Below are 27,500 nucleotides of genomic sequence, written 5' to 3'. Positions count from 1 at the left end.
GGAAGCTAAGCAGGGTCGGGCCTGGTTAGTACTTGGATGGGAGACCGCCTGGGAATACCAGGTGCTGTAAGCTTTTTCATCTTTCTAGGCAGCAGAGGGCGCTGCTCCCTCTCCGGGGGAGACAGGGGGCCTCCAACAACAGTGCTGGCCAGCGGCAGTGCAGTCACTTTTGCAGAGGAAGTACAAGGACGACATCACGTCCCGTGTGCCAGCAACAGCTGGCTTTCCCTCGGGGAGGCTGCAAACTTATCACAGCATGCATTTGTGTCCCTGCCGTCGCTGAACAGCGCAAATGTAGGGGAGAGAAAAGACTGCGGCCTTGCTCCCGGTGAGCACAACGGCTGAGGGCGTCAATGATAATAGAGGGCAGAGAAATAGGCCCATTTGGTGGCCGTTTTTCAAAGGGCCCTGCAGTAGGCACAGGCTAAGCCGTGTATAAAAGGCCTCCCTGCCGCCGCCGCCTCAATTGCTTACGGCCATACCACTCTGAACACGCCCGATCTCGTCCGATCTCGGAAGCTAAGCAGGGTCGGGCCTGGTTAGTACTTGGATGGGAGACCGCCTGGGAATACCAGGTGCTGTAAGCTTTTTCATCTTTCTAGGCAGCAGAGGGCGCTGCTCCCTCTCCGGGGGAGACAGGGGGCCTCGAACAACAGTGCTGGCCAGCGGCAGTGCAGTCACTTTTGCAGAGGAAGTACAAGGACGACATCACGTCCCGTGTGCCAGCAACAGCTGGCTTTCCCTCGGGGAGGCTGCAAACTTATCACAGCATGCATTTGTGTCCCTGCCGTCGCTGAACAGCGCAAATGTAGGGGAGAGAAAAGACTGCGGCCTTGCTCCCGGTGAGCACAACGGCTGAGGGCGTCAATGATAATAGAGGGCAGAGAAATAGGCCCATTTGGTGGCCGGTTTTCAAAGGGCCCTGCAGTAGGCACAGGCTAAGCCGTGTATAAAAGGCCTCCCTGCCGCCGCCTCAATTGCTTACGGCCATACCACTCTGAACACGCCCGATCTCGTCCGATCTCGGAAGCTAAGCAGGGTCGGGCCTGGTTAGTACTTGGATGGGAGACCGCCTGGGAATACCAGGTGCTGTAAGCTTTTTCATCTTTCTAGGCAGCAGAGGGCGCTGCTCCCTCTCCGGGGGAGACAGGGGGCCTCGAAAAACAGTGCTGGCCAGCGGCAGTGCAGTCACTTTTGCAGAGGAAGTACAAGGACGACATCACGTCCCGTGTGCCAGCAACAGCTGGCTTTCCCTCGGGGAGGCTGCAAACTTATCACAGCATGCATTTGTGTCCCTGCCGTCGCTGAACAGCACAAATGTAGGGGAGAGAAAAGACTGCGGCCTTGCTCCCGGTGAGCACAACTGCTGAGGGCGTCAATGATAATAGAGGGCAGAGAAATAGGCCCATTTGGTGGCCGGTTTTCAAAGGGCCCTGCAGTAGGCACAGGCTAAGCCGTGTATAAATGGCCTCCCTGCCGCAGCCTCAATTGCTTACGGCCATACCACTCTGAAAACGCCCGATCTCGTCCGATCTCGGAAGCTAAGCAGGGTCGGGCCTGGTTAGTACTTGGATGGGAGACCGCCTGGGAATACCAGGTGCTGTAAGCTTTTTCATCTTTCTAGGCAGCAGAGGGCGCTGCTCCCTCTCCGGGGGAGACAGGGGGCCTCGAACAACAGTGCTGGCCAGCGGCAGTGCAGTCACTTTTGCAGAGGAAGTACAAGGACGACATCACGTCCCGTGTGCCAGCAACAGCTGGCTTTCCCTCGGGGAGGCTGCAAACTTATCACAGCATGCATTTGTGTCCCTGCCGTCGCTGAACAGCGCAAATGTAGGGGAGAGAAAAGACTGCGGCCTTGCTCCCGGTGAGCACAACGGCTGAGGGCGTCAATGATAATAGAGGGCAGAGAAATAGGCCCATTTGGTGGCCGGTTTTCAAAAGGCCCTGCAGTAGGCACAGGCTAAGCCGTGTATAAAAGGCCTCCCTGCCGCCGCCTCAATTGCTTACGGCCATACCACTCTGAACACGCCCGATCTCGTCCGATCTCGGAAGCTGAGCAGGGTCGGGCCTGGTTAGTACTTGGATGGGAGACCGCCTGGGAATACCAGGTGCTGTAAGCTTTTTAATCTTACTAGGCAGCAGAGGGCGCTGCTCCCTCTCCGGGGGAGACAGGGGGCCTCGAACAACAGTGCTGGCCAGCGGCAGTGCAGTCACTTTTGCAGAGGAAGTACAAGGACGACATCACGTCCCGTGTGCCAGCAACAGCTGGCTTTCCCTCGGGGAGGCTGCAAACTTATCACAGCATGCATTTGTGTCCCTGCCGTCGCTGAACAGCACAAATGTAGGGGAGAGAAAAGACTGCGGCCTTGCTCCCGGTGAGCACAACTGCTGAGGGCGTCAATGATAATAGAGGGCAGAGAAATAGGCCCATTTGGTGGCCGGTTTTCAAAGGGCCCTGCAGTAGGCACAGGCTAAGCCGTGTATAAATGGCCTCCCTGCCGCAGCCTCAATTGCTTACGGCCATACCACTCTGAAAACGCCCGATCTCGTCCGATCTCGGAAGCTAAGCAGGGTCGGGCCTGGTTAGTACTTGGATGGGAGACCGCCTGGGAATACCAGGTGCTGTAAGCTTTTTCATCTTTCTAGGCAGCAGAGGGCGCTGCTCCCTCTCCGGGGGAGACAGGGGGCCTCGAACAACAGTGCTGGCCAGCGGCAGTGCAGTCACTTTTGCAGAGGAAGTACAAGGACGACATCACGTCCCGTGTGCCAGCAACAGCTGGCTTTCCCTCGGGGAGGCTGCAAACTTATCACAGCATGCATTTGTGTCCCTGCCGTCGCTGAACAGCGCAAATGTAGGGGAGAGAAAAGACTGCGGCCTTGCTCCCGGTGAGCACAACGGCTGAGGGCGTCAATGATAATAGAGGGCAGAGAAATAGGCCCATTTGGTGGCCGGTTTTCAAAAAGCCCTGCAGTAGGCACAGGCTAAGCCGTGTATAAAAGGCCTCCCTGCCGCCGCCTCAATTGCTTACGGCCATACCACTCTGAACACGCCCGATCTCGTCCGATCTCGGAAGCTAAGCAGGGTCGGGCCTGGTTAGTACTTGGATGGGAGACCGCCTGGGAATACCAGGTGCTGTAAGCTTTTTAATCTTACTAGGCAGCAGAGGGCGCTGCTCCCTCTCCGGGGGAGACAGGGGGCCTCGAACAACAGTGCTGGCCAGCGGCAGTGCAGTCACTTTTGCAGAGGAAGTACAAGGACGACATCACGTCCCGTGTGCCAGCAACAGCTGGCTTTCCCTCGGGGAGGCTGCAAACTTATCACAGCATGCATTTGTGTCCCTGCTGTCGCTGAACAGCGCAAATGTAGGGGAGAGAAAAGACTGCGGCCTTGCTCCCGGTGAGCACAACGGCTGAGGGCGTCAATGATAATAGAGGGCAGAGAAATAGGCCCATTTGGTGGCCGGTTTTCAAAAGGCCCTGCATTAGGCACAGGCTAAGCCGTGTATAAAAGGCCTCCCTGCCGCCGCCTCAATTGCTTACGGCCATACCACTCTGAACACGCCCGATCTCGTCCGATCTCGGAAGCTAAGCAGGGTCGGGCCTGGTTAGTACTTGGATGGGAGACCGCCTGGGAATACCAGGTGCTGTAAGCTTTTTCATCTTTCTAGGCAGCAGAGGGCGCTGCTCCCTCTCCGGGGGAGACAGGGGGCCTCGAACAACAGTGCTGGCCAGCGGCAGTGCAGTCACTTTTGCAGAGGAAGTACAAGGACGACATCACGTCCCGTGTGCCAGCAACAGCTGGCTTTCCCTCGGGGAGGCTGCAAACTTATCACAGCATGCATTTGTGTCCCTGCCGTCGCTGAACAGCGCAAATGTAGGGGAGAGAAAAGACTGCGGCCTTGCTCCCGGTGAGCACAACGGCTGAGGGCGTCAATGATAATAGAGGGCAGAGAAATAGGCCCATTTGGTGGCCGGTTTTCAAAAGGCCCTGCAGTAGGCACAGGCTAAGCCGTGTATAAAAGGCCTCCCTGCCGCCGCCTCAATTGCTTACGGCCATACCACTCTGAACACGCCCGATCTCGTCCGATCTCGGAAGCTAAGCAGGGTCGGGCCTGGTTAGTACTTGGATGGGAGACCGCCTGGGAATACCAGGTGCTGTAAGCTTTTTCATCTTTCTAGGCAGCAGAGGGCGCTGCTCCCTCTCCGGGGGAGACAGGGGGCCTCCAACAACAGTGCTGGCCAGCGGCAGTGCAGTCACTTTTGCAGAGGAAGTACAAGGACGACATCACGTCCCGTGTGCCAGCAACAGCTGGCTTTCCCTCGGGGAGGCTGCAAACTTATCACAGCATGCATTTGTGTCCCTGCCGTCGCTGAACAGCGCAAATGTAGGGGAGAGAAAAGACTGCGGCCTTGCTCCCGGTGAGCACAACGGCTGAGGGCGTCAATGATAATAGAGGGCAGAGAAATAGGCCCATTTGGTGGCCGGTTTTCAAAGGGCCCTGCAGTAGGCACAGGCTAAGCCGTGTATAAAAGGCCTCCCTGCCGCCGCCGCCTCAATTGCTTACGGCCATACCACTCTGAACACGCCCGATCTCGTCCGATCTCGGAAGCTAAGCAGGGTCGGGCCTGGTTAGTACTTGGATGGTAGACTGCCTGGGAATACCAGGTGCTGTAAGCTTTTTCATCTTTCTAGGCAGCAGAGGGCGCTGCTCCCTCTCCGGGGGAGACAGGGGGCCTCCAACAACAGTGCTGGCCAGCGGCAGTGCAGTCACTTTTGCAGAGGAAGTACAAGGACGACATCACGTCCCGTGTGCCAGCAACAGCTGGCTTTCCCTCGGGGAGGCTGCAAACTTATCACAGCATGCATTTGTGTCCCTGCCGTCGCTGAACAGCGCAAATGTAGGGGAGAGAAAAGACTGCGGCCTTGCTCCCGGTGAGCACAACGGCTGAGGGCGTCAATGATAATAGAGGGCAGAGAAATAGGCCCATTTGGTGGCCGGTTTTCAAAGGGCCCTGCAGTAGGCACAGGCTAAGCCGTGTATAAAAGGCCTCCCTGCCGCCGCCGCCTCAATTGCTTACGGCCATACCACTCTGAACACGCCCGATCTCGTCCGATCTCGGAAGCTAAGCAGGGTCGGGCCTGGTTAGTACTTGGATGGGAGACCGCCTGGGAATACCAGGTGCTGTAAGCTTTTTCATCTTTCTAGGCAGCAGAGGGCGCTGCTCCCTCTCTGGGGGAGACAGGGGGCCTCCAACAACAGTGCTGGCCAGCGGCAGTGCAGTCACTTTTGCAGAGGAAGTACAAGGACGACATCACGTCCCGTGTGACAGCAACAGCTGGCTTTCCCTCGGGGAGGCTGCAAACTTATCACAGCATGCATTTGTGTCCCTGCCGTCGCTGAACAGCGCAAATGTAGGGGAGAGAAAAGACTGCGGCCTTGCTCCCGGTGAGCACAACGGCTGAGGGCGTCAATGATAATAGAGGGCAGAGAAATAGGCCCATTTGGTGGCCGGTTTTCAAAGGGCCCTGCAGTAGGCACAGGCTAAGCCGTGTATAAAAGGCCTCCCTGCCGCCGCCGCCTCAATTGCTTACGGCCATACCACTCTGAACACGCCCGATCTCGTCCGATCTCGGAAGCTAAGCAGGGTCGGGCCTGGTTAGTACTTGGATGGGAGACCGCCTGGGAATACCAGGTGCTGTAATCTTTTTCATCTTTCTAGGCAGCAGAGGGCGCTGCTCCCTCTCCGGGGGAGACAGGGGGCCTCGAACAACAGTGCTGGCCAGCGGCAGTGCAGTCACTTTTGCAGAGGAAGTACAAGGACGACATCACGTCCCTTGTGCCAGCAACAGCTGGCTTTCCCTCGGGGAGGCTGCAAACTTATCACAGCATGCATTTGTGTCCCTGCCGTCGCTGAACAGCGCAAATGTAGGGGAGAGAAAAGACTGCGGCCTTGCTCCCGGTGAGCACAACGGCTGAGGGCGTCAATGATAATAGAGGGCAGAGAAATAGGCCCATTTGGTGGCCGTTTTTCAAAGGGCCCTGCAGTAGGCACAGGCTAAGCCGTGTATAAAAGGCATCCCTGCCGCCGCCGCCTCAATTGCTTACGGCCATACCACTCTGAACACGCCCGATCTCGTCCGATCTCGGAAGCTAAGCAGGGTCGGGCCTGGTTAGTACTTGGATGGGAGACCGCCTGGGAATACCAGGTGCTGTAAGCTTTTTCATCTTTCTAGGCAGCAGAGGGCGCTGCTCCCTCTCCGGGGGAGACAGGGGGCCTCCAACAACAGTGCTGGCCAGCGGCAGTGCAGTCACTTTTCCAGAGGAAGTACAAGGACGACATCACGTCCCGTGTGCCAGCAACAGCTGGCTTTCCCTCGGGGAGTCTGCAAACTTATCACAGCATGCATTTGTGTCCCTGCCGTCGCTGAACAGCGCAAATGTAGGGGAGAGAAAAGACTGCGGCCTTGCTCCCGGTGAGCACAACGGCTGAGGGCGTCAATGATAATAGAGGGCAGAGAAATAGGCCCATTTGGTGGCCGGTTTTCAAAGGGCCCTGCAGTAGGCACAGGCTAAGCCGTGTATAAAAGGCCTCCCTGCCGCCGCCGCCTCAATTGCTTACGGCCATACCACTCTGAACACGCCCGATCTCGTCCGATCTCGGAAGCTAAGCAGGGTCGGGCCTGGTTAGTACTTGGATGGGAGACCGCCTGGGAATACCAGGTGCTGTAAGCTTTTTCATCTTTCTAGGCAGCAGAGGGCGCTGCTCCCTCTCCGGGGGAGACAGGGGGCCTCCAACAACAGTGCTGGCCAGCGGCAGTGCAGTCACTTTTGCAGAGGAAGTACAAGGACGACATCACGTCCCGTGTGCCAGCAACAGCTGGCTTTCCCTCGGGGAGGCTGCAAACTTATCACAGCATGCATTTGTGTCCCTGCCGTCGCTGAACAGCGCAAATGTAGGGGAGAGAAAAGACTGCGGCCTTGCTCCCGGTGAGCACAATGGCTGAGGGCGTCAATGATAATAGAGGGCAGAGAAATAGGCCCATTTGGTGGCTTTTTTTCAAAGGGCCCTGCAGTAGGCACAGGCTAAGCCGTGTATAAAAGGCCTCCCTGCCGCCGCCGCCTCAATTGCTTACGGCCATACCACTCTGAACACGCCCGATCTCGTCCGATCTCGGAAGCTAAGCAGGGTCGGGCCTGGTTAGTACTTGGATGGGAGACCGCCTGGGAATACCAGGTGCTGTAAGCTTTTTCATCTTTCTAGGCAGCAGAGGGCGCTGCTCCCTCTCCGGGGGAGACAGGGGGCCTCGAACAACAGTGCTGGCCAGCGGCAGTGCAGTCACTTTTGCAGAGGAAGTACAAGGACGACATCACGTCCCGTGTGCCAGCAACAGCTGGCTTTCCCTCGGGGAGGCTGCAAACTTATCACAGCATGCATTTGTGTCCCTGCCGTCGCTGAACAGCGCAAATGTAGGGGAGAGAAAAGACTGCGGCCTTGCTCCCGGTGAGCACAACGGCTGAGGGCGTCAATGATAATAGAGGGCAGAGAAATAGGCCCATTTGGTGGCCGGTTTTCAAAGGGCCCTGCAGTAGGCACAGGCTAAGCCGTGTATAAAAGGCCTCCCTGCCGCCGCCGCCTCAATTGCTTACGGCCATACCACTCTGAACACGCCCGATCTCGTCCGATCTCGGAAGCTAAGCAGGGTCGGGCCTGGTTAGTACTTGGATGGGAGACCGCCTGGGAATACCAGGTGCTGTAAGCTTTTTCATCTTTCTAGGCAGCAGAGGGCGCTGCTCCCTCTCCGGGGGAGACAGGGGGCCTCCAACAACAGTGCTGGCCAGCGGCAGTGCAGTCACTTTTGCAGAGGAAGTACAAGGACGACATCACGTCCCGTGTGCCAGCAACAGCTGGCTTTCCCTCGGGGAGGCTGCAAACTTATCACAGCATGCATTTGTGTCCCTGCCGTCGCTGAACAGCGCAAATGTAGGGGAGAGAAAAGACTGCGGCCTTGCTCCCGGTGAGCACAACGGCTGAGGGCGTCAATGATAATAGAGGGCAGAGAAATAGGCCCATTTGGTGGCCGGTTTTCAAAGGGCCCTGCAGTAGGCACAGGCTAAGCCGTGTATAAAAGGCCTCCCTGCCGCCGCCGCCGCCTCAATTGCTTACGGCCATACCACTCTGAACACGCCCGATCTCGTCCGATCTCGGAAGCTAAGCAGGGTCGGGCCTGGTTAGTACTTGGATGGGAGACCGCCTGGGAATACCAGGTGCTGTAAGCTTTTTCATCTTTCTAGGCAGCAGAGGGCGCTGCTCCCTCTCCGGGGGAGACAGGGGGCCTCGAACAACAGTGCTGGCCAGCGGCAGTGCAGTCACTTTTGCAGAGGAAGTACAAGGACGACATCACGTCCCGTGTGCCAGCAACAGCTGGCTTTCCCTCGGGGAGGCTGCAAACTTATCACAGCATGCATTTGTGTCCCTGCCGTCGCTGAACAGCGCAAATGTAGGGGAGAGAAAAGACTGCGGCCTTGCTCCCGGTGAGCACAACGGCTGAGGGCGTCAATGATAATAGAGGGCAGAGAAATAGGCCCATTTGGTGGCCGGTTTTCAAAGGGCCCTGCAGTAGGCACAGGCTAAGCCGTGTATAAAAGGCCTCCCTGCCGCCGCCGCCTCAATTGCTTACGGCCATACCACTCTGAACACGCCCGATCTCGTCCGATCTCGGAAGCTAAGCAGGGTCGGGCCTGGTTAGTACTTGGATGGGAGACCGCCTGGGAATACCAGGTGCTGTAAGCTTTTTCATCTTTCTAGGCAGCAGAGGGCGCTGCTCCCTCTCCGGGGGAGACAGGGGGCCTCGAACAACAGTGCTGGCCAGCGGCAGTGCAGTCACTTTTGCAGAGGAAGTACAAGGACGACATCACGTCCTGTGTGCCAGCAACAGCTGGCTTTCCCTCGGGGAGGCTGCAAACTTATCACAGCATGCATTTGTGTCCCTGCCGTCGCTGAACAGCGCAAATGTAGGGGAGAGAAAAGACTGCGGCTTTGCTCCCGGTGAGCACAACGGCTGAGGGCGTCAATGATAATAGAGGGCAGAGAAATAGGCCCATTTGGTGGCCGGTTTTCAAAGGGCCCTGCGGTAGGCACAGGCTAAGCCGTGTATAAAAGGCCTCCCTGCCGCCGCCGCCTCAATTGCTTACGGCCATACCACTCTGAACACGCCCGATCTCGTCCGATCTCGGAAGCTAAGCAGGGTCGGGCCTGGTTAGTACTTGGATGGGAGACCGCCTGGGAATACCAGGTGCTGTAAGCTTTTTCATCTTTCTAGGCAGCAGAGGGCGCTGCTCCCTCTCCGGGGGAGACAGGGGGCCTCCAACAACAGTGCTGGCCAGCGGCAGTGCAGTCACTTTTGCAGAGGAAGTACAAGGACGACATCACGTCCCGTGTGCCAGCAACAGCTGGCTTTCCCTCGGGGAGGCTGCAAACTTATCACAGCATGCATTTGTGTCCCTGCCGTCGCTGAACAGCGCAAATGTAGGGGAGAGAAAAGACTGCGGCCTTGCTCCCGGTGAGCACAACGGCTGAGGGCGTCAATGATAATAGAGGGCAGAGAAATAGGCCCATTTGGTGGCCGCTTTTCAAAGGGCCCTGCAGTAGGCACAGGCTAAGCCGTGTATAAAAGGCCTCCCTGCCGCCGCCGCCTCAATTGCTTACGGCCATACCACTCTGAACACGCCTGATCTCGTCCGATCTCGGAAGCTAAGCAGGGTCGGGCCTGGTTAGTACTTGGATGGGAGACCGCCTGGGAATACCAGGTGCTGTAAGCTATTTCATCTTTCTAGGCAGCAGAGGGCGCTGCTCCCTCTCCGGGGGAGACAGGGGGCCTCGAACAACAGTGCTGGCCAGCGGCAGTGCAGTCACTTTTGCAGAGGAAGTACAAGGACGACATCACGTCCCGTGTGCCAGCAACAGCTGGCTTTCCCTCGGGGAGGCTGCAAACTTATCACAGCATGCATTTGTGTCCCTGCCGTCGCTGAACAGCGCAAATGTAGGGGAGAGAAAAGACTGCGGCCTTGCTCCCGGTGAGCACAACGGCTGAGGGCGTCAATGATAATAGAGGGCAGAGAAATAGGCCCATTTGGTGGCCGGTTTTCAAAGGGCCCTGCAGTAGGCACAGGCTAAGCCGTGTATAAAAGGCCTCCCTGCCGCCGCCGCCTCAATTGCTTACGGCCATACCACTCTGAACACGCCCGATCTCGTCCGATCTCGGAAGCTAAGCAGGGTCGGGCCTGGTTAGTACTTGGATGGGAGACCGCCTGGGAATACCAGGTGCTGTAAGCTTTTTCATCTTTCTAGGCAGCAGAGGGCGCTGCTCCCTCTCCGGGGGAGACAGGGGGCCTCCAACAACAGTGCTGGCCAGCGGCAGTGCAGTCACTTTTGCAGAGGAAGTACAAGGACGACATCACGTCCCGTGTGCCAGCAACAGCTGGCTTTCCCTCGGGGAGGCTGCAAACTTATCACAGCATGCATTTGTGTCCCTGCCGTCGCTGAACAGCGCAAATGTAGGGGAGAGAAAAGACTGCGGCCTTGCTCCCGGTGAGCACAATGGCTGAGGGCGTCAATGATAATAGAGGGCAGAGAAATAGGCCCATTTGGTGGCTTTTTTTCAAAGGGCCCTGCAGTAGGCACAGGCTAAGCCGTGTATAAAAGGCCTCCCTGCCGCCGCCGCCTCAATTGCTTACGGCCATACCACTCTGAACACGCCCGATCTCGTCCGATCTCGGAAGCTAAGCAGGGTCGGGCCTGGTTAGTACTTGGATGGGAGACCGCCTGGGAATACCAGGTGCTGTAAGCTTTTTCATCTTTCTAGGCAGCAGAGGGCGCTGCTCCCTCTCCGGGGGAGACAGGGGGCCTCGAACAACAGTGCTGGCCAGCGGCAGTGCAGTCACTTTTGCAGAGGAAGTACAAGGACGACATCACGTCCCGTGTGCCAGCAACAGCTGGCTTTCCCTCGGGGAGGCTGCAAACTTATCACAGCATGCATTTGTGTCCCTGCCGTCGCTGAACAGCGCAAATGTAGGGGAGAGAAAAGACTGCGGCCTTGCTCCCGGTGAGCACAACGGCTGAGGGCGTCAATGATAATAGAGGGCAGAGAAATAGGCCCATTTGGTGGCCGGTTTTCAAAGGGCCCTGCAGTAGGCACAGGCTAAGCCGTGTATAAAAGGCCTCCCTGCCGCCGCCGCCTCAATTGCTTACGGCCATACCACTCTGAACACGTCCGATCTCGGAAGGTAAGCAGGGTCGGGCCTGGTTAGTACTTGGATGGGAGACCGCCTGGGAATACCAGGTGCTGTAAGCTTTTTCATCTTTCTAGGCAGCAGAGGGCGCTGCTCCCTCTCCGGGAGAGACAGTGGGCCTCCAACAACAGTGCTGGCCAGCGGCAGTGCAGTCACTTTTGCAGAGGAAGTACAAGGACGACATCACGTCCCGTGTGCCAGCAACAGCTGGCTTTCCCTCGGGGAGGCTGCAAACTTATCACAGCATGCATTTTTGTCCCTGCCGTCGCTGAACAGCGCAAATGTAGGGGAGAGAAAAGACTGCGGCCTTGCTCCCGGTGAGCACAACGGCTGAGGGCGTCAATGATAATAGAGGGCAGAGAAATAGGCCCATTTGGTGGCCGGTTTTCAAAGGGCCCTGCAGTAGGCACAGGCTAAGCCGTGTATAAAAGGCCTCCCTGCCGCCGCCGCCTCAATTGCTTACGGCCATACCACTCTGAACACGTCCGATCTCGGAAGGTAAGCAGGGTCGGGCCTGGTTAGTACTTGGATGGGAGACCGCCTGGGAATACCAGGTGCTGTAAGCTTTTTCATCTTTCTAGGCAGCAGAGGGCGCTGCTCCCTCTCCGGGGGAGACAGTGGGCCTCCAACAACAGTGCTGGCCAGCGGCAGTGCAGTCACTTTTGCAGAGGAAGTACAAGGACGACATCACGTCCCGTGTGCCAGCAACAGCTGGCTTTCCCTCGGGGAGGCTGCAAACTTATCACAGCATGCATTTGTGTCCCTGCCGTCGCTGAACAGCGCAAATGTAGGGGAGAGAAAAGACTGCGGCCTTGCTCCCGGTGAGCACAACGGCTGAGGGCGTCAATGATAATAGAGGGCAGAGAAATAGGCCCATTTGGTGGCCGGTTTTCAAAGGGCCCTGCAGTAGGCACAGGCTAAGCCGTGTATAAAAGGCCTCCCTGCCGCCGCCGCCTCAATTGCTTACGGCCATACCACTCTGAACACGCCCGATCTCGTCCGATCTCGGAAGCTAAGCAGGGTCGGGCCTGGTTAGTACTTGGATGGGAGACCGCCTGGGAATACCAGGTGCTGTAAGCTTTTTCATCTTTCTAGGCAGCAGAGGGCGCTGCTCCCTCTCCGGGGGAGACAGGGGGCCTCGAACAACAGTGCTGGCCAGCGGCAGTGCAGTCACTTTTGCAGAGGAAGTACAAGGACGACATCACGTCCCGTGTGCCAGCAACAGCTGGCTTTCCCTCGGGGAGGCTGCAAACTTATCACAGCATGCATTTGTGTCCCTGCCGTCGCTGAACAGCGCAAATGTAGGGGAGAGAAAAGACTGCGGCCTTGCTCCCGGTGAGCACAACGGCTGAGGGCGTCAATGATAATAGAGGGCAGAGAAATAGGCCCATTTGGTGGCCGGTTTTCAAAGGGCCCTGCAGTAGGCACAGGCTAAGCCGTGTATAAAAGGCCTCCCTGCCGCCGCCGCCTCAATTGCTTACGGCCATACCACTCTGAACACGTCCGATCTCGGAAGGTAAGCAGGGTCGGGCCTGGTTAGTACTTGGATGGGAGACCGCCTGGGAATACCAGGTGCTGTAAGCTTTTTCATCTTTCTAGGCAGCAGAGGGCGCTGCTCCCTCTCCGGGGGAGACAGTGGGCCTCCAACAACAGTGCTGGCCAGCGGCAGTGCAGTCACTTTTGCAGAGGAAGTACAAGGACGACATCACGTCCCGTGTGCCAGCAACAGCTGGCTTTCCCTCGGGGAGGCTGCAAACTTATCACAGCATGCATTTGTGTCCCTGCCGTCGCTGAACAGCGCAAATGTAGGGGAGAGAAAAGACTGCGGCCTTGCTCCCGGTGAGCACAACGGCTGAGGGCGTCAATGATAATAGAGGGCAGAGAAATAGGCCCATTTGGTGGCCGGTTTTCAAAGGGCCCTGCAGTAGGCACAGGCTAAGCCGTGTATAAAAGGCCTCCCTGCCGCCGCCGCCTCAATTGCTTACGGCCATACCACTCTGAACACGCCCGATCTCGTCCGATCTCGGAAGCTAAGCAGGGTCGGGCCTGGTTAGTACTTGGATGGGAGACCGCCTGGGAATACCAGGTGCTGTAAGCTTTTTCATCTTTCTAGGCAGCAGAGGGCGCTGCTCCCTCTCCGGGGGAGACAGGGGGCCTCGAACAACAGTGCTGGCCAGCGGCAGTGCAGTCACTTTTGCAGAGGAAGTACAAGGACGACATCACGTCCCGTGTGCCAGCAACAGCTGGCTTTCCCTCGGGGAGGCTGCAAACTTATCACAGCATGCATTTGTGTCCCTGCCGTCGCTGAACAGCGCAAATGTAGGGGAGAGAAAAGACTGCGGCCTTGCTCCCGGTGAGCACAACGGCTGAGGGCGTCAATGATAATAGAGGGCAGAGAAATAGGCCCATTTGGTGGCCGGTTTTCAAAGGGCCCTGCAGTAGGCACAGGCTAAGCCGTGTATAAAAGGCCTCCCTGCCGCCGCCGCCTCAATTGCTTACGGCCATGCCACTCTGAACACGCCCGATCTCGTCCGATCTCGGAAGCTAAGCAGGGTCGGGCCTGGTTAGTACTTGGATGGGAGACCGCCTGGGAATACCAGGTGCTGTAAGCTTTTTCATCTTTCTAGGCAGCAGAGGGCGCTGCTCCCTCTCCGGGGGAGACAGGGGGCCTCGAACAACAGTGCTGGCCAGCGGCAGTGCAGTCACTTTTGCAGAGGAAGTACAAGGACGACATCACGTCCCGTGTGCCAGCAACAGCTGGCTTTCCCTCGGGGAGGCTGCAAACTTATCACAGCATGCATTTGTGTCCCTGCCGTCGCTGAACAGCGCAAATGTAGGGGAGAGAAAAGACTGCGGCCTTGCTCCCGGTGAGCACAACGGCTGAGGGCGTCAATGATAATAGAGGGCAGAGAAATAGGCCCATTTGGTGGCCGGTTTTCAAAGGGCCCTGCAGTAGGCACAGGCTAAGCCGTGTATAAAAGGCCTCCCTGCCGCCGCCTCAATTGCTTACGGCCATACCACTCTGAACACGCCCGATCTCGTCCGATCTCGGAAGCTAAGCAGGGTCGGGCCTGGTTAGTACTTGCATGGGAGACCGCCTGGGAATACCAGGTGCTGTAAGCTTTTTCATCTTTCTAGGCAGCAGAGGGCGCTGCTCCCTCTCCGGGGGAGACAGGGGGCCTCGAACAACAGTGCTGGCCAGCGGCAGTGCAGTCACTTTTGCAGAGGAAGTACAAGGACGACATCACGTCCCGTGTGCCAGCAACAGCTGGCTTTCCCTCGGGGAGGCTGCAAACTTATCACAGCATGCATTTGTGTCCCTGCCGTCGCTGAACAGCGCAAATGTAGGGGAGAGAAAAGACTGCGGCCTTGCTCCCGGTGAGCACAACGGCTGAGGGCGTCAATGATAATAGAGGGCAGAGAAATAGGCCCATTTGGTGGCCGGTTTTCAAAGGGCCCTGCAGTAGGCACAGGCTAAGCCGTGTATAAAAGGCCTCCCTGCCGCCGCCGCCTCAATTGCTTACGGCCATACCACTCTGAACACGCCCGATCTCGTCCGATCTCGGAAGCTAAGCAGGGTCGGGCCTGGTTAGTACTTGGATGGGAGACCGCCTGGGAATACCAGGTGCTGTAAGCTTTTTCATCTTTCTAGGCAGCAGAGGGCGCTGCTCCCTCTCCGGGGGAGACAGGGGGCCTCCAACAACAGTGCTGGCCAGCGGCAGTGCAGTCACTTTTGCAGAGGAAGTACAAGGACGACATCACGTCCCGTGTGCCAGCAACAGCTGGCTTTCCCTCGGGGAGGCTGCAAACTTATCACAGCATGCATTTGTGTCCCTGCCGTCGCTGAACAGCGCAAATGTAGGGGAGAGAAAAGACTGCGGCCTTGCTCCCGGTGAGCACAACGGCTGAGGGCGTCAATGATAATAGAGGGCAGAGAAATAGGCCCATTTGGTGGCCGGTTTTCAAAGGGCCCTGCAGTAGGCACAGGCTAAGCCGTGTATAAAAGGCCTCCCTGCCGCCGCCGCCTCAATTGCTTACGGCCATGCCACTCTGAACACGCCCGATCTCGTCCGATCTCGGAAGCTAAGCAGGGTCGGGCCTGGTTAGTACTTGGATGGGAGACCGCCTGGGAATACCAGGTGCTGTAAGCTTTTTCATCTTTCTAGGCAGCAGAGGGCGCTGCTCCCTCTCCGGGGGAGACAGGGGGCCTCGAACAACAGTGCTGGCCAGCGGCAGTGCAGTCACTTTTGCAGAGGAAGTACAAGGACGACATCACGTCCCGTGTGCCAGCAACAGCTGGCTTTCCCTCGGGGAGGCTGCAAACTTATCACAGCATGCATTTGTGTCCCTGCCGTCGCTGAACAGCGCAAATGTAGGGGAGAGAAAAGACTGCGGCCTTGCTCCCGGTGAGCACAACGGCTGAGGGCGTCAATGATAATAGAGGGCAGAGAAATAGGCCCATTTGGTGGCCGGTTTTCAAAGGGCCCTGCAGTAGGCACAGGCTAAGCCGTGTATAAAAGGCCTCCCTGCCGCCGCCTCAATTGCTTACGGCCATACCACTCTGAACACGCCCGATCTCGTCCGATCTCGGAAGCTAAGCAGGGTCGGGCCTGGTTAGTACTTGCATGGGAGACCGCCTGGGAATACCAGGTGCTGTAATCTTTTTCATCTTTCTAGGCAGCAGAGGGCGCTGCTCCCTCTCCGGGGGAGACAGGGGGCCTCGAACAACAGTGCTGGCCAGCGGCAGTGCAGTCACTTTTGCAGAGGAAGTACAAGGACGACATCACGTCCCGTGTGCCAGCAACAGCTGGCTTTCCCTCGGGGAGGCTGCAAACTTATCACAGCATGCATTTGTGTCCCTGCCGTCGCTGAACAGCGCAAATGTAGGGGAGAGAAAAGACTGCGGCCTTGCTCCCGGTGAGCACAACGGCTGAGGGCGTCAATGATAATAGAGGGCAGAGAAATAGGCCCATTTGGTGGCCGGTTTTCAAAGGGCCCTGCAGTAGGCACAGGCTAAGCCGTGTATAAAAGGCCTCCCTGCCGCCGCCGCCTCAATTGCTTACGGCCATACCACTCTGAACACGCCCGATCTCGTCCGATCTCGGAAGCTAAGCAGGGTCGGGCCTGGTTAGTACTTGGATGGGAGACCGCCTGGGAATACCAGGTGCTGTAAGCTTTTTCATCTTTCTAGGCAGCAGAGGGCGCTGCTCCCTCTCCGGGGGAGACAGGGGGCCTCGAACAACAGTGCTGGCCAGCGGCAGTGCAGTCACTTTTGCAGAGGAAGTACAAGGACGACATCACGTCCCGTGTGCCAGCAACAGCTGGCTTTCCCTCGGGGAGGCTGCAAACTTATCACAGCATGCATTTGTGTCCCTGCCGTCGCTGAACAGCGCAAATGTAGGGGAGAGAAAAGACTGCGGCCTTGCTCCCGGTGAGCACAACGGCTGAGGGCGTCAATGATAATAGAGGGCAGAGAAATAGGCCCATTTGGTGGCCGCTTTTCAAAGGGCCCTGCAGTAGGCACAGGCTAAGCCGTGTATAAAAGGCCTCCCTGCCGCCGCCGCCTCAATTGCTTACGGCCATGCCACTCTGAACACGCCCGATCTCGTCCGATCTCGGAAGCTAAGCAGGGTCGGGCCTGGTTAGTACTTGGATGGGAGACCGCCTGGGAATACCAGGTGCTGTAAGCTTTTTCATCTTTCTAGGCAGCAGAGGGCGCTGCTCCCTCTCCGGGGGAGACAGGGGGCCTCGAACAACAGTGCTGGCCAGCGGCAGTGCAGTCACTTTTGCAGAGGAAGTACAAGGACGACATCACGTCCCGTGTGCCAGCAACAGCTGGCTTTCCCTCGGGGAGGCTGCAAACTTATCACAGCATGCATTTGTGTCCCTGCCGTCGCTGAACAGCGCAAATGTAGGGGAGAGAAAAGACTGCGGCCTTGCTCCCGGTGAGCACAACGGCTGAGGGCGTCAATGATAATAGAGGGCAGAGAAATAGGCCCATTTGGTGGCCGGTTTTCAAAGGGCCCTGCAGTAGGCACAGGCTAAGCCGTGTATAAAAGGCCTCCCTGCCGCCGCCTCAATTGCTTACGGCCATACCACTCTGAACACGCCCGATCTCGTCCGATCTCGGAAGCTAAGCAGGGTCGGGCCTGGTTAGTACTTGCATGGGAGACCGCCTGGGAATACCAGGTGCTGTAAGCTTTTTCATCTTTCTAGGCAGCAGAGGGCGCTGCTCCCTCTCCGGGGGAGACAGGGGGCCTCGAACAACAGTGCTGGCCAGCGGCAGTGCAGTCACTTTTGCAGAGGAAGTACAAGGACGACATCACGTCCCGTGTGCCAGCAACAGCTGGCTTTCCCTCGGGGAGGCTGCAAACTTATCACAGCATGCATTTGTGTCCCTGCCGTCGCTGAACAGCGCAAATGTAGGGGAGAGAAAAGACTGCGGCCTTGCTCCCGGTGAGCACAACGGCTGAGGGCGTCAATGATAATAGAGGGCAGAGAAATAGGCCCATTTGGTGGCCGGTTTTCAAAGGGCCCTGCAGTAGGCACAGGCTAAGCCGTGTATAAAAGGCCTCCCTGCCGCCGCCGCCTCAATTGCTTACGGCCATTCCACTCTGAACACGCCCGATCTCGTCCGATCTCGGAAGCTAAGCAGGGTCGGGCCTGGTTAGTACTTGGATGGGAGACCGCCTGGGAATACCAGGTGCTGTAAGCTTTTTCATCTTTCTAGGCAGCAGAGGGCGCTGCTCCCTCTCCGGGGGAGACAGGGGGCCTCGAACAACAGTGCTGGCCAGCGGCAGTGCAGTCACTTTTGCAGAGGAAGTACAAGGACGACATCACGTCCCGTGTGCCAGCAACAGCTGGCTTTCCCTCGGGGAGGCTGCAAACTTATCACAGCATGCATTTGTGTCCCTGCCGTCGCTGAACAGCGCAAATGTAGGGGAGAGAAAAGACTGCGGCCTTGCTCCCGGTGAGCACAACGGCTGAGGGCGTCAATGATAATAGAGGGCAGAGAAATAGGCCCATTTGGTGGCCGCTTTTCAAAGGGCCCTGCAGTAGGCACAGGCTAAGCCGTGTATAAAAGGCCTCCCTGCCGCCGCCGCCTCAATTGCTTACGGCCATTCCACTCTGAACACGCCCGATCTCGTCCGATCTCGGAAGCTAAGCAGGGTCGGGCCTGCTTAGTACTTGGATGGGAGACCGCCTGGGAATACCAGGTGCTGTAAGCTTTTTCATCTTTCTAGGCAGCAGAGGGCGCTGCTCCCTCTCCGGGGGAGACAGGGGGCCTCGAACAACAGTGCTGGCCAGCGGCAGTGCAGTCACTTTTGCAGAGGAAGTACAAGGACGACATCACGTCCCGTGTGCCAGCAACAGCTGGCTTTCCCTCGGGGAGGCTGCAAACTTATCACAGCATGAATTTGTGTCCCTGCCGTCGCTGAACAGCGCAAATGTAGGGGAGAGAAAAGACTGCGGCCTTGCTCCCGGTGAGCACAAAGGCTGAGGGCGTCAATGATAATAGAGGGCAGAGAAATAGGCCCATTTGGTGGCCGGTTTTCAAAGGGCCCTGCAGTAGGCACAGGCTAAGCCGTGTATAAAAGGCCTCCCTGCCGCCGCCGCCTCAATTGCTTACGGCCATACCACTCTGAACACGCCCGATCTCGTCCGATCTCGGAAGCTAAGCAGGGTCGGGCCTGGTTAGTACTTGGATGGGAGACCGCCTGGGAATACCAGGTGCTGTAAGCTTTTTCATCTTTCTAGGCAGCAGAGGGCGCTGCTCCCTCTCCGGGGGAGACAGGGGGCCTCCAACAACAGTGCTGGCCAGCGGCAGTGCAGTCACTTTTGCAGAGGAAGTACAAGGACGACATCACGTCCCGTGTGCCAGCAACAGCTGGCTTTCCCTCGGGGAGGCTGCAAACTTATCACAGCATGCATTTGTGTCCCTGCCGTCGCTGAACAGCGCAAATGTAGGGGAGAGAAAAGACTGCTGCCTTGCTCCCGGTGAGCACAACGGCTGAGGGCGTCAATGATAATAGAGGGCAGAGAAATAGGCCCATTTGGTGGCCGGTTTTCAAAGGGCCCTGCAGTAGGCACAGGCTAAGCCGTGTATAAAAGGCCTCCCTGCCGCCGCCGCCTCAATTGCTTACGGCCATACCACTCTGAACACGCCCGATCTCGTCCGATCTCGGAAGCTAAGCAGGGTCGGGCCTGGTTAGTACTTGGATGGGAGACCGCCTGGGAATACCAGGTGCTGTAAGCTTTTTCATCTTTCTAGGCAGCAGAGGGCGCTGCTCCCTCTCCGGGGGAGACAGGGGGCCTCGAACAACAGTGCTGGCCAGCGGCAGTGCAGTCACTTTTGCAGAGGAAGTACAAGGACGACATCACGTCCCGTGTGCCAGCAACAGCTGGCTTTCCCTCGGGGAGGCTGCAAACTTATCACAGCATGCATTTGTGTCCCTGCCGTCGCTGAACAGCGCAAATGTAGGGGAGAGAAAAGACTGCGGCCTTGCTACCGGTGAGCACAACGGCTGAGGGCGTCAATGATAATAGAGGGCAGAGAAATAGGCCCATTTGGTGGCCGGTTTTCAAAGGGCCCTGCAGTAGGCACAGGCTAAGCCGTGTATAAAAGGCCTCCCTGCCGCCGCCGCCTCAATTGCTTACGGCCATTCCACTCTGAACACGCCCGATCTCGTCCGATCTCGGAAGCTAAGCAGGGTCGGGCCTGGTTAGTACTTGGATGGGAGACCGCCTGGGAATACCAGGTGCTGTAAGCTTTTTCATCTTTCTAGGCAGCAGAGGGCGCTGCTCCCTCTCCGGGGGAGACAGGGGGCCTCGAACAACAGTGCTGGCCAGCGGCAGTGCAGTCACTTTTGCAGAGGAAGTACAAGGACGACATCACGTCCCGTGTGCCAGCAACAGCTGGCTTTCCCTCGGGGAGGCTGCAAACTTATCACAGCATGCATTTGTGTCCCTGCCGTCGCTGAACAGCGCAAATGTAGGGGAGAGAAAAGACTGCGGCCTTGCTCCCGGTGAGCACAACGGCTGAGGGCGTCAATGATAATAGAGGGCAGAGAAATAGGCCCATTTGGTGGCCGGTTTTCAAAGGGCCCTGCAGTAGGCACAGGCTAAGCCGTGTATAAAAGGCCTCCCTGCCGCCGCCGCCTCAATTGCTTACGGCCATTCCACTCTGAACACGCCCGATCTCGTCCGATCTCGGAAGCTAAGCAGGGTCGGGCCTGGTTAGTACTTGGATGGGAGACCGCCTGGGAATACCAGGTGCTGTAAGCTTTTTCATCTTTCTAGGCAGCAGAGGGCGCTGCTCCCTCTCCGGGGGAGACAGGGGGCCTCGAACAACAGTGCTGGCCAGCGGCAGTGCAGTCACTTTTGCAGAGGAAGTACAAGGACGACATCACGTCCCGTGTGCCAGCAACAGCTGGCTTTCCCTCGGGGAGGCTGCAAACTTATCACAGCATGCATTTGTGTCCCTGCCGTCGCTGAACAGCGCAAATGTAGGGGAGAGAAAAGACTGCGGCCTTGCTCCCGGTGAGCACAAAGGCTGAGGGCGTCAATGATAATAGAGGGCAGAGAAATAGGCCCATTTGGTGGCCGGTTTTCAAAGGGCCCTGCAGTAGGCACAGGCTAAGCCGTGTATAAAAGGCCTCCCTGCCGCCGCCGCCTCAATTGCTTACAGCCATACCACTCTGAACACGCCCGATCTCGTCCGATCTCGGAAGCTAAGCAGGGTCGGGCCTGGTTAGTACTTGGATGGGAGACCGCCTGGGAATACCAGGTGCTGTAAGCTTTTTCATCTTTCTAGGCAGCAGAGGGCGCTGCTCCCTCTCCGGGGGAGACAGGGGGCCTCGAACAACAGTGCTGGCCAGCGGCAGTGCAGTCACTTTTGCAGAGGAAGTACAAGGACGACATCACGTCCCGTGTGCCAGCAACAGCTGGCTTTCCCTCGGGGAGGCTGCAAACTTATCACAGCATGCATTTGTGTCCCTGCCGTCGCTGAACAGCGCAAATGTAGGGGAGAGAAAAGACTGTGGCCTTGCTCCCGGTGAGCACAACGGCTGAGGGCGTCAATGATAATAGAGGGCAGAGAAATAGGCCCATTTGGTGGCCGGTTTTCAAAGGGCCCTGCAGTAGGCACAGGCTAAGCCGTGTATAAAAGGCCTCCCTGCCGCCGCCGCCTCAATTGCTTACGGCCATTCCACTCTTAACACGCCCGATCTCGTCCGATCTCGGAAGCTAAGCAGGGTCGGGCCTGCTTAGTACTTGGATGGGAGACCGCCTGGGAATACCAGGTGCTGTAAGCTTTTTCATCTTTCTAGGCAGCAGAGGGCGCTGCTCCCTCTCCGGGGGAGACAGGGGGCCTCGAACAACAGTGCTGGCCAGCGGCAGTGCAGTCACTTTTGCAGAGGAAGTACAAGGACGACATCACGTCCCGTGTGCCAGCAACAGCTGGCTTTCCCTCGGGGAGGCTGCAAACTTATCACAGCATGCATTTGTGTCCCTGCCGTCGCTGAACAGCGCAAATGTAGGGGAGAGAAAAGACTGCGGCCTTGCTCCCGGTGAGCACAACGGCTGAGGGCGTCAATGATAATAGAGGGCAGAGAAATAGGCCCATTTGGTGGCCGGTTTTCAAAGGGCCCTGCAGTAGGCACAGGCTAAGCCGTGTATAAAAGGCCTCCCTGCCGCCGCCGCCTCAATTGCTTACGGCCATTCCACTCTGAACACGCCCGATCTCGTCCGATCTCGGAAGCTAAGCAGGGTCGGGCCTGGTTAGTACTTGGATGGGAGACCGCCTGGGAATACCAGGTGCTGTAAGCTTTTTCATCTTTCTAGGCAGCAGAGGGCGCTGCTCCCTCTCCGGGGGAGACAGGGGGCCTCGAACAACAGTGCTGGCCAGCGGCAGTGCAGTCACTTTTGCAGAGGAAGTACAAGGACGACATCACGTCCCGTGTGCCAGCAACAGCTGGCTTTCCCTCGGGGAGGCTGCAAACTTATCACAGCATGCATTTGTGTCCCTGCCGTCGCTGAACAGCGCAAATGTAGGGGAGAGAAAAGACTGCGGCCTTGCTCCCGGTGAGCACAAAGGCTGAGGGCGTCAATGATAATAGAGGGCAGAGAAATAGGCCCATTTGGTGGCCGCTTTTCAAAGGGCCCTGCAGTAGGCACAGGCTAAGCCGTGTATAAAAGGCCTCCCTGCCGCCGCCGCCTCAATTGCTTACGGCCATACCACTCTGAACACGCCCGATCTCGTCCGATCTCGGAAGCTAAGCAGGGTCGGGCCTGGTTAGTACTTGGATGGGAGACCGCCTGGGAATACCAGGTGCTGTAAGCTTTTTCATCTTTCTAGGCAGCAGAGGGCGCTGCTCCCTCTCCGGGGGAGACAGGGGGCCTCGAACAACAGTGCTGGCCAGCGGCAGTGCAGTCACTTTTGCAGAGGAAGTACAAGGACGACATCACGTCCCGTGTGCCAGCAACAGCTGGCTTTCCCTCGGGGAGGCTGCAAACTTATCACAGCATGCATTTGTGTCCCTGCCGTCGCTGAACAGCGCAAATGTAGGGGAGAGAAAAGACTGCGGCCTTGCTCCCGGTGAGCACAACGGCTGAGGGTGTCAATGATAATAGAGGGCAGAGAAATAGGCCCATTTGGTGGCCGGTTTTCAAAGGGCCCTGCAGTAGGCACAGGCTAAGCCGTGTATAAAAGGCCTCCCTGCCGCCGCCGCCTCAATTGCTTACGGCCATACCACTCTGAACACGCCCGATCTCGTCCGATCTCGGAAGCTAAGCAGGGTCGGGCCTGGTTAGTACTTGGATGGGAGACCGCCTGGGAATACCAGGTGCTGTAAGCTTTTTCATCTTTCTAGGCAGCAGAGGGCGCTGCTCCCTCTCCGGGGGAGACAGGGGGCCTCCAACAACAGTGCTGGCCAGCTGCAGTGCAGTCACTTTTGCAGAGGAAGTACAAGGACGACATCACGTCCCGTGTGCCAGCAACAGCTGGCTTTCCCTCGGGGAGCCTGCAAACTTATCACAGCATGCATTTGTGTCCCTGCCGTCGCTGAACAGCGCAAATGTAGGGGAGAGAAAAGACTGCGGCCTTGCTCCCGGTGAGCACAACGGCTGAGGGCGTCAATGATAATAGAGGGCAGAGAAATAGGCCCATTTGGTGGCCGGTTTTCAAAGGGCCCTGCAGTAGGCACAGGCTAAGCCGTGTATAAAAGGCCTCCCTGCCGCCGCCGCCTCAATTGCTTACGGCCATACCACTCTGAACACGCCCGATCTCGTCCGATCTCGGAAGCTAAGCAGGGTCGGGCCTGGTTAGTACTTGGATGGGAGACCGCCTGGGAATACCAGGTGCTGTAAGCTTTTTCATCTTTCTAGGCAGCAGAGGGCGCTGCTCCCTCTCCGGGGGAGACAGGGGGCCTCCAACAACAGTGCTGGCCAGCGGCAGTGCAGTCACTTTTGCAGAGGAAGTACAAGGACAACATCACGTCCCGTGTGCCAGCAACAGCTGGCTTTCCCTCGGGGAGGCTGCAAACTTATCACAGCATGCATTTGTGTCCCTGCCGTCGCTGAACAGCGCAAATGTAGGGGAGAGAAAAGACTGCGGCCTTGCTCCCGGTGAGCACAACGGCTGAGGGCGTCAATGATAATAGAGGGCAGAGAAATAGGCCCATTTGGTGGCCGGTTTTCAAAGGGCCCTGCAGTAGGCACAGGCTAAGCCGTGTATAAAAGGCCTCCCTGCCGCCGCCGCCTCAATTGCTTACGACCATACCACTCTGAACACGCCCGATCTCGTCCGATCTCGGAAGCTAAGCAGGGTCGGGCCTGGTTAGTACTTGGATGGGAGACCGCTTGGGAATACCAGGTGCTGTAAGCTTTTTCATCTTTCTAGGCAGCAGAGGGCGCTGCTCCCTCTCCGGGGGAGACAGGGGGCCTCCAACAACAGTGCTGGCCAGCGGCAGTGCAGTCACTTTTGCAGAGGAAGTACAAGGACGACATCACGTCCCGTGTGCCAGCAACAGCTGGCTTTCCCTCGGGGAGGCTGCAAACTTATCACAGCATGCATTTGTGTCCCTGCCGTCGCTGAACAGCGCAAATGTAGGGGAGAGAAAAGACTGCGGCCTTGCTCCCGGTGAGCACAACGGCTGAGGGCGTCAATGATAATAGAGGGCAGAGAAATAGGCCCATTTGGTGGCCGGTTTTCAAAGGGCCCTGCAGTAGGCACAGGCTAAGCCGTGTATAAAAGGCCTCCCTGCCGCCGCCGCCTCAATTGCTTACGGCCATTCCACTCTGAACACGCCCGATCTCGTCCGATCTCGGAAGCTAAGCAGGGTCGGGCCTGGTTAGTACTTGGATGGGAGACCGCCTGGGAATACCAGGTGCTGTAAGCTTTTTCATCTTTCTAGGCAGCAGAGGGCGCTGCTCCCTCTCCGGGGGAGACAGGGGGCCTCCAACAACAGTGCTGGCCAGCGGCAGTGCAGTCACTTTTGCAGAGGAAGTACAAGGACGACATCACGTCCCGTGTGCCAGCAACAGCTGGCTTTCCCTCGGGGAGGCTGCAAACTTATCACAGCATGCATTTGTGTCCCTGCCGTCGCTGAACAGCGCAAATGCAGGGGAGAGAAAAGACTGCGGCCTTGCTCCCGGTGAGCACAACGGCTGAGGGCGTCAATGATAATAGAGGGCAGAGAAATAGGCCCATTTGGTGGCCGGTTTTCAAAGGGCCCTGCAGTAGGCACAGGCTAAGCCGTGTATAAAAGGCCTCCCTGCCGCCGCCTCAATTGCTTACGGCCATACCACTCTGAACACGCCCGATCTCGTCCGATCTCGGAAGCTAAGCAGGGTCGGGCCTGGTTAGTACTTGGATGGGAGACCGCCTGGGAATACCAGGTGCTGTAAGCTTTTTCATCTTTCTAGGCAGCAGAGGGCGCTGCTCCCTCTCCGGGGGAGACAGGGGGCCTCGAACAACAGTGCTGGCCAGCGGCAGTGCAGTCACTTTTGCAGATGAAGCACAAGGACGACATCACGTCCCGTGTGCCAGCAACAGCTGGCTTTCCCTCGGGGAGGCTGCAAACTTATCACAGCATGCATTTGTGTCCCTGCCGTCGCTGAACAGCGCAAATGTAGGGGAGAGAAAAGACTGCGGCCTTGCTCCCGGTGAGCACAAAGGCTGAGGGCGTCAATGATAATAGATGGCAGAGAAATAGGCCCATTTGGTGGCCGGTTTTCAAAGGGCCCTGCAGTAGGCACAGGCTAAGCCGTGTATAAAAGGCCTCCCTGCCGCCGCCGCCTCAATTGCTTACGGCCATACCACTCTGAACACGCCCGATCTCGTCCGATCTCGGAAGCTAAGCAGGGTCGGGCCTGGTTAGTACTTGGATGGGAGACCGCCTGGGAATACCAGGTGCTGTAAGCTTTTTCATCTTTCTAGGCAGCAGAGGGCGCTGCTCCCTCTCCGGGGGAGACAGGGGGCCTCGAACAACAGTGCTGGCCAGCGGCAGTGCAGTCACTTTTGCAGAGGAAGTACAAGGACGACATCACGTCCCGTGTGCCAGCAACAGCTGGCTTTCCCTCGGGGAGGCTGCAAACTTATCACAGCATGCATTTGTGTCCCTGCCGTCGCTGAACAGCGCAAATGTAGGGGAGAGAAAAGACTGCGGCCTTGCTCCCGGTGAGCACAACGGCTGAGGGCGTCAATGATAATAGAGGGCAGAGAAATAGGCCCATTTGGTGGCCGGTTTTCAAAGGGCCCTGCAGTAGGCACAGGCTAAGCCGTGTATAAAAGGCCTCCCTGCCGCCGCCGCCTCAATTGCTTACGGCCATACCACTCTGAACACGCCCGATCTCGTCCGATCTCGGAAGCTAAGCAGGGTCGGGCCTGGTTAGTACTTGGATGGGAGACCGCCTGGGAATACCAGGTGCTGTAAGCTTTTTCATCTTTCTAGGCAGCAGAGGGCGCTGCTCCCTCTCCGGGGGAGACAGGGGGCCTCCAACAACAGTGCTGGCCAGCTGCAGTGCAGTCACTTTTGCAGAGGAAGTACAAGGACGACATCACGTCCCGTGTGCCAGCAACAGCTGGCTTTCCCTCGGGGAGCCTGCAAACTTATCACAGCATGCATTTGTGTCCCTGCCGTCGCTGAACAGCGCAAATGTAGGGGAGAGAAAAGACTGCGGCCTTGCTCCCGGTGAGCACAACGGCTGAGGGCGTCAATGATAATAGAGGGCAGAGAAATAGGCCCATTTGGTGGCCGGTTTTCAAAGGGCCCTGCAGTAGGCACAGGCTAAGCCGTGTATAAAAGGCCTCCCTGCCGCCTCCGCCTCAATTGCTTACGGCCATACCACTCTGAACACGCCCGATCTCGTCCGATCTCGGAAGCTAAGCAGGGTCGGGCCTGGTTAGTACTTGGATGGGAGACCGCCTGGGAATACCAGGTGCTGTAAGCTTTTTCATCTTTCTAGGCAGCAGAGGGCGCTGCTCCCTCTCCGGGGGAGACAGGGGGCCTCGAACAACAGTGCTGGCCAGCGGCAGTGCAGTCACTTTTGCAGAGGAAGCACAAGGACGACATCACGTCCCGTGTGCCAGCAACAGCTGGCTTTCCCTCGGGGAGGCTGCAAACTTATCACAGCATGCATTTGTGTCCCTGCCGTCGCTGAACAGCGCAAATGTAGGGGAGAGAAAAGACTGCGGCCTTGCTCCCGGTGAGCACAACGGCTGAGGGCGTCAATGATAATAGAGGGCAGAGAAATAGGCCCATTTGGTGGCCGGTTTTCAAAGGGCCCTGCAGTAGGCACAGGCTAAGCCGTGTATAAAAGGCCTCCCTGCCGCCGCTGCCTCAATTGCTTACGGCCATACCACTCTGAACACGCCCGATCTCGTCCGATCTCGGAAGCTAAGCAGGGTCGGGCCTGGTTAGTACTTGGATGGGAGACCGCCTGGGAATACCAGGTGCTGTAAGCTTTTTCATCTTTCTAGGCAGCAGAGGGCGCTGCTCCCTCTCCGGGGGAGACAGGGGGCCTCCAACAACAGTGCTGGCCAGCGGCAGTGCAGTCACTTTTGCAGAGGAAGTACAAGGACGACATCACGTCCCGTGTGCCAGCAACAGCTGGCTTTCCCTCGGGGAGGCTGCAAACTTATCACAGCATGCATTTGTGTCCCTGCCGTCGCTGAACAGCGCAAATGTAGGGGAGAGAAAAGACTGCGGC

At 57.5% G+C, this 27,500-nt stretch overlaps 51 non-coding genes and 3 pseudogenes across 51 annotated transcripts in view; all 54 read left to right on the top strand.

Annotated features, from left to right (window-relative positions):
- LOC144540681 (5S ribosomal RNA) overlaps positions 1-73 on the top strand; it is a 119-nt gene extending 46 nt beyond the window's left edge. Inside the window, exon 1 of the ribosomal RNA XR_013505902.1 lies at positions 1-73. This exon is cut by the window's left edge and continues 46 nt beyond it. This is a non-coding gene — a ribosomal RNA (5S ribosomal RNA).
- A 395-nt stretch (positions 74-468) lies between these two features.
- On the top strand, positions 469-587 carry LOC144540680 (5S ribosomal RNA). Its single transcript, XR_013505901.1, has one exon. It is a non-coding gene; the product is annotated as a 5S ribosomal RNA (ribosomal RNA).
- Positions 588-979: 392 nt separating this feature from the next.
- Positions 980-1,098, top strand: LOC144540679 (5S ribosomal RNA). The gene has a single exon (XR_013505900.1). It is a non-coding gene; the product is annotated as a 5S ribosomal RNA (ribosomal RNA).
- A 392-nt stretch (positions 1,099-1,490) lies between these two features.
- Positions 1,491-1,609, top strand: LOC144540222 (5S ribosomal RNA). The gene has a single exon (XR_013505444.1). It is a non-coding gene; the product is annotated as a 5S ribosomal RNA (ribosomal RNA).
- A 392-nt stretch (positions 1,610-2,001) lies between these two features.
- LOC144541151 (5S ribosomal RNA) lies at positions 2,002-2,120 on the top strand. The gene has a single exon (XR_013506366.1). It is a non-coding gene; the product is annotated as a 5S ribosomal RNA (ribosomal RNA).
- Positions 2,121-2,512: 392 nt separating this feature from the next.
- On the top strand, positions 2,513-2,631 carry LOC144540111 (5S ribosomal RNA). The gene has a single exon (XR_013505333.1). It is a non-coding gene; the product is annotated as a 5S ribosomal RNA (ribosomal RNA).
- A 392-nt stretch (positions 2,632-3,023) lies between these two features.
- Positions 3,024-3,142, top strand: LOC144540678 (5S ribosomal RNA). The gene has a single exon (XR_013505898.1). It is a non-coding gene; the product is annotated as a 5S ribosomal RNA (ribosomal RNA).
- A 392-nt stretch (positions 3,143-3,534) lies between these two features.
- On the top strand, positions 3,535-3,653 carry LOC144540677 (5S ribosomal RNA). The gene has a single exon (XR_013505897.1). It is a non-coding gene; the product is annotated as a 5S ribosomal RNA (ribosomal RNA).
- A 392-nt stretch (positions 3,654-4,045) lies between these two features.
- Positions 4,046-4,164, top strand: LOC139930009 (5S ribosomal RNA). Its single transcript, XR_011785445.1, has one exon. It is a non-coding gene; the product is annotated as a 5S ribosomal RNA (ribosomal RNA).
- A 395-nt stretch (positions 4,165-4,559) lies between these two features.
- LOC144541196 (5S ribosomal RNA) lies at positions 4,560-4,678 on the top strand. The gene has a single exon (XR_013506410.1). It is a non-coding gene; the product is annotated as a 5S ribosomal RNA (ribosomal RNA).
- A 395-nt stretch (positions 4,679-5,073) lies between these two features.
- On the top strand, positions 5,074-5,192 carry LOC144540676 (5S ribosomal RNA). Its single transcript, XR_013505896.1, has one exon. It is a non-coding gene; the product is annotated as a 5S ribosomal RNA (ribosomal RNA).
- Positions 5,193-5,587: 395 nt separating this feature from the next.
- Positions 5,588-5,706, top strand: LOC144540915 (5S ribosomal RNA). Its single transcript, XR_013506133.1, has one exon. It is a non-coding gene; the product is annotated as a 5S ribosomal RNA (ribosomal RNA).
- Positions 5,707-6,101: 395 nt separating this feature from the next.
- Positions 6,102-6,220, top strand: LOC144540674 (5S ribosomal RNA). The gene has a single exon (XR_013505894.1). It is a non-coding gene; the product is annotated as a 5S ribosomal RNA (ribosomal RNA).
- Positions 6,221-6,615: 395 nt separating this feature from the next.
- On the top strand, positions 6,616-6,734 carry LOC144540673 (5S ribosomal RNA). The gene has a single exon (XR_013505893.1). It is a non-coding gene; the product is annotated as a 5S ribosomal RNA (ribosomal RNA).
- A 395-nt stretch (positions 6,735-7,129) lies between these two features.
- LOC144540672 (5S ribosomal RNA) lies at positions 7,130-7,248 on the top strand. The gene has a single exon (XR_013505892.1). It is a non-coding gene; the product is annotated as a 5S ribosomal RNA (ribosomal RNA).
- Positions 7,249-7,643: 395 nt separating this feature from the next.
- LOC144540671 (5S ribosomal RNA) lies at positions 7,644-7,762 on the top strand. The gene has a single exon (XR_013505891.1). It is a non-coding gene; the product is annotated as a 5S ribosomal RNA (ribosomal RNA).
- A 398-nt stretch (positions 7,763-8,160) lies between these two features.
- On the top strand, positions 8,161-8,279 carry LOC144540670 (5S ribosomal RNA). Its single transcript, XR_013505890.1, has one exon. It is a non-coding gene; the product is annotated as a 5S ribosomal RNA (ribosomal RNA).
- Positions 8,280-8,674: 395 nt separating this feature from the next.
- LOC144540668 (5S ribosomal RNA) lies at positions 8,675-8,793 on the top strand. Its single transcript, XR_013505888.1, has one exon. It is a non-coding gene; the product is annotated as a 5S ribosomal RNA (ribosomal RNA).
- A 395-nt stretch (positions 8,794-9,188) lies between these two features.
- LOC144540667 (5S ribosomal RNA) lies at positions 9,189-9,307 on the top strand. Its single transcript, XR_013505887.1, has one exon. It is a non-coding gene; the product is annotated as a 5S ribosomal RNA (ribosomal RNA).
- Positions 9,308-9,702: 395 nt separating this feature from the next.
- On the top strand, positions 9,703-9,821 carry LOC144540930 (5S ribosomal RNA). Its single transcript, XR_013506147.1, has one exon. It is a non-coding gene; the product is annotated as a 5S ribosomal RNA (ribosomal RNA).
- A 395-nt stretch (positions 9,822-10,216) lies between these two features.
- Positions 10,217-10,335, top strand: LOC144540666 (5S ribosomal RNA). The gene has a single exon (XR_013505886.1). It is a non-coding gene; the product is annotated as a 5S ribosomal RNA (ribosomal RNA).
- A 395-nt stretch (positions 10,336-10,730) lies between these two features.
- Positions 10,731-10,849, top strand: LOC144540665 (5S ribosomal RNA). The gene has a single exon (XR_013505885.1). It is a non-coding gene; the product is annotated as a 5S ribosomal RNA (ribosomal RNA).
- A 395-nt stretch (positions 10,850-11,244) lies between these two features.
- On the top strand, positions 11,245-11,353 carry LOC144541353 (5S ribosomal RNA; annotated as a pseudogene).
- A 395-nt stretch (positions 11,354-11,748) lies between these two features.
- On the top strand, positions 11,749-11,857 carry LOC144541352 (5S ribosomal RNA; annotated as a pseudogene).
- Positions 11,858-12,252: 395 nt separating this feature from the next.
- Positions 12,253-12,371, top strand: LOC144540664 (5S ribosomal RNA). Its single transcript, XR_013505884.1, has one exon. It is a non-coding gene; the product is annotated as a 5S ribosomal RNA (ribosomal RNA).
- A 395-nt stretch (positions 12,372-12,766) lies between these two features.
- Positions 12,767-12,875, top strand: LOC144541351 (5S ribosomal RNA; annotated as a pseudogene).
- Positions 12,876-13,270: 395 nt separating this feature from the next.
- On the top strand, positions 13,271-13,389 carry LOC144540662 (5S ribosomal RNA). The gene has a single exon (XR_013505882.1). It is a non-coding gene; the product is annotated as a 5S ribosomal RNA (ribosomal RNA).
- Positions 13,390-13,784: 395 nt separating this feature from the next.
- LOC144540925 (5S ribosomal RNA) lies at positions 13,785-13,903 on the top strand. Its single transcript, XR_013506142.1, has one exon. It is a non-coding gene; the product is annotated as a 5S ribosomal RNA (ribosomal RNA).
- Positions 13,904-14,295: 392 nt separating this feature from the next.
- On the top strand, positions 14,296-14,414 carry LOC144540962 (5S ribosomal RNA). The gene has a single exon (XR_013506179.1). It is a non-coding gene; the product is annotated as a 5S ribosomal RNA (ribosomal RNA).
- A 395-nt stretch (positions 14,415-14,809) lies between these two features.
- Positions 14,810-14,928, top strand: LOC144540661 (5S ribosomal RNA). The gene has a single exon (XR_013505881.1). It is a non-coding gene; the product is annotated as a 5S ribosomal RNA (ribosomal RNA).
- Positions 14,929-15,323: 395 nt separating this feature from the next.
- Positions 15,324-15,442, top strand: LOC144540924 (5S ribosomal RNA). The gene has a single exon (XR_013506141.1). It is a non-coding gene; the product is annotated as a 5S ribosomal RNA (ribosomal RNA).
- Positions 15,443-15,834: 392 nt separating this feature from the next.
- LOC144541165 (5S ribosomal RNA) lies at positions 15,835-15,953 on the top strand. Its single transcript, XR_013506380.1, has one exon. It is a non-coding gene; the product is annotated as a 5S ribosomal RNA (ribosomal RNA).
- Positions 15,954-16,348: 395 nt separating this feature from the next.
- Positions 16,349-16,467, top strand: LOC144540660 (5S ribosomal RNA). Its single transcript, XR_013505880.1, has one exon. It is a non-coding gene; the product is annotated as a 5S ribosomal RNA (ribosomal RNA).
- Positions 16,468-16,862: 395 nt separating this feature from the next.
- LOC144540923 (5S ribosomal RNA) lies at positions 16,863-16,981 on the top strand. Its single transcript, XR_013506140.1, has one exon. It is a non-coding gene; the product is annotated as a 5S ribosomal RNA (ribosomal RNA).
- Positions 16,982-17,373: 392 nt separating this feature from the next.
- On the top strand, positions 17,374-17,492 carry LOC144540961 (5S ribosomal RNA). Its single transcript, XR_013506178.1, has one exon. It is a non-coding gene; the product is annotated as a 5S ribosomal RNA (ribosomal RNA).
- A 395-nt stretch (positions 17,493-17,887) lies between these two features.
- LOC144540940 (5S ribosomal RNA) lies at positions 17,888-18,006 on the top strand. Its single transcript, XR_013506157.1, has one exon. It is a non-coding gene; the product is annotated as a 5S ribosomal RNA (ribosomal RNA).
- Positions 18,007-18,401: 395 nt separating this feature from the next.
- Positions 18,402-18,520, top strand: LOC144541202 (5S ribosomal RNA). Its single transcript, XR_013506416.1, has one exon. It is a non-coding gene; the product is annotated as a 5S ribosomal RNA (ribosomal RNA).
- Positions 18,521-18,915: 395 nt separating this feature from the next.
- LOC144540659 (5S ribosomal RNA) lies at positions 18,916-19,034 on the top strand. Its single transcript, XR_013505879.1, has one exon. It is a non-coding gene; the product is annotated as a 5S ribosomal RNA (ribosomal RNA).
- A 395-nt stretch (positions 19,035-19,429) lies between these two features.
- LOC144540658 (5S ribosomal RNA) lies at positions 19,430-19,548 on the top strand. Its single transcript, XR_013505878.1, has one exon. It is a non-coding gene; the product is annotated as a 5S ribosomal RNA (ribosomal RNA).
- Positions 19,549-19,943: 395 nt separating this feature from the next.
- LOC144540939 (5S ribosomal RNA) lies at positions 19,944-20,062 on the top strand. The gene has a single exon (XR_013506156.1). It is a non-coding gene; the product is annotated as a 5S ribosomal RNA (ribosomal RNA).
- Positions 20,063-20,457: 395 nt separating this feature from the next.
- LOC144540938 (5S ribosomal RNA) lies at positions 20,458-20,576 on the top strand. The gene has a single exon (XR_013506155.1). It is a non-coding gene; the product is annotated as a 5S ribosomal RNA (ribosomal RNA).
- A 395-nt stretch (positions 20,577-20,971) lies between these two features.
- LOC144540836 (5S ribosomal RNA) lies at positions 20,972-21,090 on the top strand. Its single transcript, XR_013506054.1, has one exon. It is a non-coding gene; the product is annotated as a 5S ribosomal RNA (ribosomal RNA).
- A 395-nt stretch (positions 21,091-21,485) lies between these two features.
- Positions 21,486-21,604, top strand: LOC144541244 (5S ribosomal RNA). The gene has a single exon (XR_013506459.1). It is a non-coding gene; the product is annotated as a 5S ribosomal RNA (ribosomal RNA).
- Positions 21,605-21,999: 395 nt separating this feature from the next.
- LOC144540937 (5S ribosomal RNA) lies at positions 22,000-22,118 on the top strand. The gene has a single exon (XR_013506154.1). It is a non-coding gene; the product is annotated as a 5S ribosomal RNA (ribosomal RNA).
- A 395-nt stretch (positions 22,119-22,513) lies between these two features.
- On the top strand, positions 22,514-22,632 carry LOC144540657 (5S ribosomal RNA). Its single transcript, XR_013505877.1, has one exon. It is a non-coding gene; the product is annotated as a 5S ribosomal RNA (ribosomal RNA).
- Positions 22,633-23,027: 395 nt separating this feature from the next.
- Positions 23,028-23,146, top strand: LOC144540656 (5S ribosomal RNA). The gene has a single exon (XR_013505876.1). It is a non-coding gene; the product is annotated as a 5S ribosomal RNA (ribosomal RNA).
- A 395-nt stretch (positions 23,147-23,541) lies between these two features.
- On the top strand, positions 23,542-23,660 carry LOC144540655 (5S ribosomal RNA). The gene has a single exon (XR_013505875.1). It is a non-coding gene; the product is annotated as a 5S ribosomal RNA (ribosomal RNA).
- A 395-nt stretch (positions 23,661-24,055) lies between these two features.
- Positions 24,056-24,174, top strand: LOC144541093 (5S ribosomal RNA). The gene has a single exon (XR_013506308.1). It is a non-coding gene; the product is annotated as a 5S ribosomal RNA (ribosomal RNA).
- Positions 24,175-24,569: 395 nt separating this feature from the next.
- LOC144540936 (5S ribosomal RNA) lies at positions 24,570-24,688 on the top strand. Its single transcript, XR_013506153.1, has one exon. It is a non-coding gene; the product is annotated as a 5S ribosomal RNA (ribosomal RNA).
- Positions 24,689-25,080: 392 nt separating this feature from the next.
- LOC144540654 (5S ribosomal RNA) lies at positions 25,081-25,199 on the top strand. Its single transcript, XR_013505874.1, has one exon. It is a non-coding gene; the product is annotated as a 5S ribosomal RNA (ribosomal RNA).
- Positions 25,200-25,594: 395 nt separating this feature from the next.
- Positions 25,595-25,713, top strand: LOC144540653 (5S ribosomal RNA). The gene has a single exon (XR_013505873.1). It is a non-coding gene; the product is annotated as a 5S ribosomal RNA (ribosomal RNA).
- Positions 25,714-26,108: 395 nt separating this feature from the next.
- On the top strand, positions 26,109-26,227 carry LOC144540651 (5S ribosomal RNA). The gene has a single exon (XR_013505871.1). It is a non-coding gene; the product is annotated as a 5S ribosomal RNA (ribosomal RNA).
- A 395-nt stretch (positions 26,228-26,622) lies between these two features.
- Positions 26,623-26,741, top strand: LOC144540650 (5S ribosomal RNA). The gene has a single exon (XR_013505870.1). It is a non-coding gene; the product is annotated as a 5S ribosomal RNA (ribosomal RNA).
- Positions 26,742-27,136: 395 nt separating this feature from the next.
- Positions 27,137-27,255, top strand: LOC144540649 (5S ribosomal RNA). Its single transcript, XR_013505869.1, has one exon. It is a non-coding gene; the product is annotated as a 5S ribosomal RNA (ribosomal RNA).
- The last annotated feature ends 245 nt before the right edge of the window (positions 27,256-27,500 follow it).

This window comes from Centroberyx gerrardi, chromosome 10 (assembly GCF_048128805.1).
Source record: "Centroberyx gerrardi isolate f3 chromosome 10, fCenGer3.hap1.cur.20231027, whole genome shotgun sequence".
NCBI classification, from domain to species: Eukaryota; Metazoa; Chordata; class Actinopteri; order Beryciformes; family Berycidae; genus Centroberyx; species Centroberyx gerrardi.
This window is presented reverse-complemented; position numbering and strand designations above follow the sequence as displayed.